This window comes from Manduca sexta, chromosome 12 (genome assembly GCF_014839805.1).
Source record: "Manduca sexta isolate Smith_Timp_Sample1 chromosome 12, JHU_Msex_v1.0, whole genome shotgun sequence".
NCBI lineage: Eukaryota > Metazoa > Arthropoda > Insecta > Lepidoptera > Sphingidae > Manduca > Manduca sexta.
In genome coordinates, this window is record NC_051126.1 from 245,235 (window position 1) to 252,765 (window position 7,531).

Genomic DNA, 7,531 nt, shown 5'->3' on the forward strand with positions numbered 1-7,531 from the left:
AGATACATTCACGATATAAATGATATCGTGACGACACGGTTACATAGCCCAAAGCGCTTCTATTCTAACCCGCACGGCGCTGCGCCGCACATAATGCTGGCCTTATTTGTTTTTTTCTGTCGCGGAATCTGGATGTATTACTTTCAAAAACGTTGTGACCTAAATTGAAGCGGACAGCGAAATGTAAACACGTGCGTTATTTAAACTTTATTATGACTTATTGTGTTAACTATAAGGCACTGCGCAGACACTGTCAAATTGTTGTCGATATTAACTACTCTGAAGCAATGTTGCAATTTGACGTTGTTGAAGCATTAGAAAGATCTAATGCTTACTTTGCTTAAGTTGTGTTCCTTAGAGACAAGTTCGGAGGCTCTGGGTAATGCCCAAATGCGCCTGATAAGGTAGAAATATGAAACTACTGGACATAATGAACCTTAACATCTCATGTTTCAGGATGGCGAGCGCAGTGGAATACCAAACAATGCTTTGTAATTCAAGGTTTCGAATGGTGTTTCTACTGTTAATGGGCGGTCGTATCGCTTACCATCAGGCGAACGGTAAGCTCGTCTCGTCATTTAAAACAATAAAAAAAAGAACATTTTATCGGAGCAAATATTACTTGTTAAAATAAATTGAAATAATAGGTAAGACATCGCTGCTATTCTGTAGGAACTATATTATTATAATTCCTGATAGGTGCTGTATATTCAAGAGTAAATGTGAGGATCACCGCTTTGTCTTTCGAAGCCGAAGCTACATGATCTGGTTCGAAGGACATAAAAACCAGTACAATTACCGAACATTATGAAACTTAAAATCCAATGTCATAGAGTGAAGGCAGTACAGTGGTGCCATGAGGTTCTTCATGCGCTGAATATAATTATTTATAATTAATATTTAAAAAAAAAAACACCAAAAGCCAAAACATAATTTAACGTTACCTATATACTGGTTACTACCGATTTATTCACTGACTCCAAAATTGGTATCCGTTAATGTTAAATTATTTTTTGCTTTTTTATGTTATTAAAAATCAGTATACATAGACGACATCATTTTAAGAGTTTTCTGATGTATCTCCGAAGTCAAGGGTCCTACAACTATACTTATATGGGACCACACGGAAAGCACCAGTTTTCAAATAAAAAAATAATCAGCATAATTGGTTCACCCAGTCAAAAGTTCTGAGGTAACAAACACAAAAACAAATACAGTCAAATTGAACTCCTCCATTTTTTGAAGTCGGTTTATAAAAAAATATAATGCATCAATTATTGCCGATGGATAGATATGTCGACCTAATATTTTCATTTCATACTCAGTCAAATTGAACAATTAGTCAGTGACCGATTGATATTGTAATGAATGTGTGCAGTATCAAACAACTACGGGCCACGTTCCATTTTATTTAAATATACTAATTAGCCAATTTTAAGGTGTCAAATAATATAATTTCACATTAATTATGCAAATATTAATGCGTAATTCAAAGGAATTTCTTACAAAACTATGTAAGAGTTTGGTTGATCGTAACGGCCTAAGGCAAAGACCTTCTATTCTGATACTATTACGCATGTATATGAAATACCATTATAGCGTTCATAAGCTATCGTCATATATGAATCATTTGATCTCAATTAGTTATAATTTGAATTGAAATCGGCTCGGTTATTTTGTTATTACAAAATATGCAACTACGTAACCTAGGTTATATAGGTTGTTTGTATGAGTTTTAACAGTACGAGGAGATAAATAAATTGCATCAATTAAAAAGGTATACGTCTTCTTTAATTGCTGATTGAAAAATATAATAATTAAACTTATTTCTTAACTAATTTACTGTAAAATCAAGTCTTTATCGGGGTAGAGGAACATTGCAATATAAGCAGTCGTTTTCAATGCATTAACGTAGGAAACAATGGATTCAACTTTGCATATCCAAAAGTATAGTTGTAGAGTATAGGTAGTATTTCTTTACGTGCACGGCGAAATGAGCGCACTGCACTGTGATGGTAAGTGGAGTGGGGTCCAATAGAATGTTGACTGACGAGAGACCACTCGGAAGTCAACATAATTATGCCGGCCTATTGGAACTTAATATACATAGGCTGATCTCAGACCAGAACACACTTACGTGCGCCACTATGGCGGGTTTTAACACCTTGTGTACGGTGGTCGCTATCCAGGCGGATATAAAATATATCCTACCACCAGCAAAGGTAGTATACAAGTGTAAAAAATACACACAGACACAATTCTGATTGGTATGTTCCGGCAACTTCGACATTTTGCAACTTGTAGTTATGATTCACGCCACAAGGCCCGGGCGCATTATGATATCAAATAACTGAATCACTAGCTAACAGGATGTGCACTGCAGTGAAGGGATACGAGCTAACTTGACACCTGTGAAAAACAATGCCATTCGGGTGGAAGAATTGCTTTGGTTACGAAAAGACGGATTTGGGGATTTGTTTTGGGGTCTTTTATGCGTTTTAGGTATATTTAATAAAATGAAATTTTAAAATATTGGTAAATATTGTAACTGAATTTTTGGACGACCAACACCTCAATCCGCACCGTGACCATGAAGGCTCCATGATCTATGAATCGTCGGGAGAAATTCATAATATAAAAAAACCGCGATAAATTCCGAAAATCATTTTATTTCATTGTCTATCGTTTACGTAAGCAATCCTTATAAATATTTAATGTTGACGGGATTATGTTATGGTTATGATAATCAATATTGTCTCTGTTCTTGGACTACAAATCTGATATTATTTTTATGAACTTAAAAAAACTCAAGTTAAGCACATTAACTTTAAAAATATAAACGGCAACAATAAACATTTTAACGTATTAAAGTAGACCTCAATAACAGTAATTAAAGAACTACGTGGTATCAAAACATGCGTCACTATATGAATCACTTTTTTAACTAATATTTTTTCCGTTTTACGGATTGTATATTTAATATTGGGTACAGGATATATTAATAATAAAATTATTTAAGCCTAATGTGATGTGGGCCCGGTCCCACAACTTTTTTTCTAAATCCGTCTTCTGCTTAATGTAGGTGATATTTTCAGGGTCATCTTCAACTTAAAAAACATTTAGATATAGTCTGTGTGGTCAAAAACTTGTAATGTTTTTACTATGTTGCCTAATCGTCGCCATTTATAATGTACCATAAATAAAAATGGTTTTTTTCGTCATTTAGTACAAAGAAGACAATTTCATTGTTATTTTTCATTGTTATTAAATGAAAAAGCAGTTTTGAAATTATTTCAATTTAACATTGTTTTCCTTTATGTACTGTTTGAAAAAAAATTGCAAACATTTGTATATCTCTCAAAGAAATTGATTACTTACCTACATCGATAGAAGAAAATCTGGAACAACGTATAGACTTTTCGAAATGTGAATAGTACTTAGATATAGACGGTTAGTTTTGTAATAATATCTGAATTAAATTCGTGTTTTCAGATCGCTTCATATAATTATGTAAATGGTTATTCGTTGCGCAGTTACTTCAAATCATTTAGGTATATATCTTAAGTTTCATACTCCAACGATGTAATCCAAATCCAAATGTATTTTAGTCATAAAATTAATAGATTTATGAAACATTAACAATTTGCGACCGCGTTTTGAATTTGTTTTTCTAATATGTTTAAAAGGAATCTACTTACGTCAAGTTCTGATATCATAATTTGTTTTTAAAGTGCGGAGATTTATAATGCTCCCGGAAGTCATTGTGTTAATTTAATTAACTACACAAAGGGTCAAAGAATGTCAACGAGTGATTTGTTCGTCTCTAGTCAATCAGTTTCAAAAAAATATAATATGGTTCATAGGGTTAGGTATATTTAAAAAATATATAATTTTCAATGTAGCTAAATATTGTAACTTTGACTTTTCGGACGGCCGACACCTCAGTCCGCCCCGTGTAGGCTGCAGTCATGGAAACATCGGGCAAAAGCATATAAATGAATGTAATATACACCTTAATTATTAAAGTAAGTATTAAAAACATTCAAGGGTAAGCACAGGGCTTAATATTACAAACTTACTAAGCCGTACAATATATTTCGTAATTAAAGGAGTTTCGCTTTAAAAGAAATATAATTATAATAATAATATCAGCCCTGTACTATATACTGTCTCACTGTTGGGCACGGGCCTCCTTTACTACTGAGAGGGAATAGGCCTTAGTCCGCCACGCTGGCCTAGTGCAGGTTGGTAGATCTTCACACACCCTCGAAATTTCCTAATAGAGAATTTCTCAGGTATGCAGGTTTCCTCACTATGTTTTCCTTCACCGTTAAAGCAAGCGATAATTCACAAAAGAATACACCCATATTTTTTTAGAGAATTCAGAGGTGTGTGCCCTTAGGATTTGAACCTACGGACATTCGTCTCGGCAGTCCGTTCCACAACCAACTAGGCTATCGCCGCTTAAAAGAAATATGAAAATAAAAAAAACAAAAAGTTACCAAACATTGCCAGATATGCTTGATAACCTTACTCATAATACTGCTGGTAGTACAATATATTTCATATCTCGGATAGCGACCCCCGTTTACAAGCTGTTAAACCCCGCCATAGTTGCTCACGTATGTCGCGTTCCGGGCGCCCGTGTATATCTAGTTCCAATAGGCTGGTATAATTGCGTCGACTGTCGAAGGGTTTGCGGCCTTAGGCACACAGTTAAGTGTATACCTCATGTTTGCCAATTCACATTGAGGCCTATAAGGGCGAACATTTCCTGGCCTTCTCCCCTTCTTCCATCCTAAGAGGGTTCCTTCTCCTTCCTTCCCCAGCTATCCCTTCCCAATTTACCTCCAGGTCCTTGCAGGAGCTAAGTCAAGAGATTCCAATATCCCATGCGCAGGTTTCCTCTGGTATTGACTGCGGGGTCCGATACAAAAAAACTGGCGTGGAGTAATTGTCTTACGTCAGTTTACATTCTATTGGACCCACTCCACTTACCATCAGATGAAATGGGGTAACTTTACCGTGCACATTAAAAAAAATATAACTATAACGAAATCCTCAGAAAATAAACTAGTTTCTGAAATTTAGTACACCAGTCGTACTTTCAATGGTGGTATTGCAATATGACACGTTTTGTAACGTTATGTGGCATAGACAGGTCGCTTAGATAAATCGGTGGTCATTGTGCAAAGGTACAGGTGGAGCAGCCGGTTTGATTTAGTATGGTCTAAGCCAGTCGTACTCAAACTTTTTGGAGTGAAACTTCTTTAGAATCGTTGTGATTTTAAACTCGATGAAACGATCACGATATTTGAAAAAGGAACAGCGTTCAACCAGCCAGCATGCTATATTCTGCACCCTTTTATTATTTTATTAGTACTTGTAAGTCCACAACATTTCGGGAGTAAATCATAATATAAAACGGTGATAAAATCCGAAAAATAGTGTTATTTCGATGTCTAACATTCGCGGAAAAATAAGAAATCATTATGTTCAAACAATTTTCCTTAACATTTGTTTTTACATTCCTTTTAGTAACGGTGTGTGTTTACAAGTGCCAAGTTCTTCCGAGGAATCTAGTATCAGTATTCGGGGCAATCTAGCCCTGCGCTTCCTAATCCACAGTCCATTACGCAGCTATCACACCAAAATATCGGCATGTAACTATATAACGGTTTTGCAGTAAAAACAATTAATTGGATTTGTTTTAACGTGAGTTATAACAATTCCCTAGATATCTGTTGACACCATTCATTACAGCATCTAGCCAAGCCCACACAGGTCGATAGCCACTTGAAAGTTACCTTAAAATAGGGTTGCCACAACTTACTAAAGCCAAATCGGGACATTTTACACTTTTGGAATCCTTTTTTTATGTCGTGATACACGTAACAGGGTCATCGCTATATATTCGTCATTACGTATATATTTATATACTAAATATAATTGAATTGAACCTAGGATTTCTTTCTATATCGTAATACACCCAACGCCTCGTATCGCCATATCATATTCTTCACTACATATTACCCACCTAGTATCTGTAATTTGCGTACTGGCATCGTTGTATTACCGTACGACTGAAGTGCTAAGATCTGAGGTTCGATCCCCTGGTCGAGTAAAGCTGTATTAGGCTTTCCCACTCATCGTCAGCCTAGAGTCTAGAATTTGTGCTTGATATGGCGATAGGCCGACCCATCATAGGACGGGATACGCACGGCGAAAAATGGGTGCACCAGTTGCGACTCTGCCAACCCCTTCGGGAATAAAAGGCGGAAGTTTATGTACATTTCATAAACTAACCGGGACGGCTAGACGTTTAAGACTCATGTCCTACTATTCCGTGACAGATGGCAACCCTACCTTACAAACGCGCGAAATAACAATCTCGGAAAACTAGTTTAAGATAAAGCCCTTTCTATTATATAACTTGGTTGTTACATATCTTACTGGTATATCGGAAATACAATGCAATTTTTAATATAATAACGGTAACATCGTAATCTAAAAAAACCCCGAATCGGTCGTTTGTGAGTTTTTTTATAAGTTAATGATCTTCGGGTAATTGTTGAATAACTTCATAATGCTATCTCTTTGATATAAAATTTGTTTGTTTTTATATTATTTTGCTCTTTTACGCGTTCAGATATCAGTTTATGAATGGAATGGTTTTTTAATTATGTTCATTTATTGAAAGCCTTTATTGTATATCCGATGCTTATAATTAGTGTCCAACCTGGGGGTAAAAACCCATCTCCTTAATACACAGCCAATGTACAGTCTTACTTATAAAAAATTCGCGAAGCTATGCTTGGTTACGTCTTGACGAGTCTGCTCTTAAACTTTAAATCACCGGCGATGTTTAATTTTGACAGCTATTTAAGCAATGCTTAACCACCTCTTAACGCTAAAACAAGTTTATTAGTGAAATTATTAGTAATCGGTGGCAATGCTATTGATGAAACATAAGACGAATTTATAAGTAAGACTGATAATGCTTGCCATAAACTGAAAAAACTAAAGACAAACTTAATTTTCTAAATACGAATTTCAGGCTTATGCAAGTCGGTATAGTAACTTTAATAATTTACCAATAAAACAAAACCTTTTTTTAATTATTTTTTAATGTCGTCTTAATTGAACGAAAGATCAAGGCGTTCCCAATACAGAAAAGAACTAGTTCATATTAAATGTCGCATTAATCCGCATACCCTTCCGACATCAGTGATGTGACATTTGACTTTTTAATTTTACTCAACATTTAAACCATAATTATGTAACTTCAACTTGTCTTTGACACTAGCAATACAAGAATGTTTCAGCAAATTAAAAGTATATGCATATAACTTGTCTGCTAAACAAAATAGAAAAGGGCAATTGTTAATTCGCGTAAGACTTAAATAATGTGAAGCTCAAGACGCTGTCAAATTTTCTAACTAATCGTAATGAAACATAGAATCGAGTCTAATGATATATCTTTTTGGTATCTCCAGTTTACTTCAGCGTATTTAAAGTCAACATAAAGAAA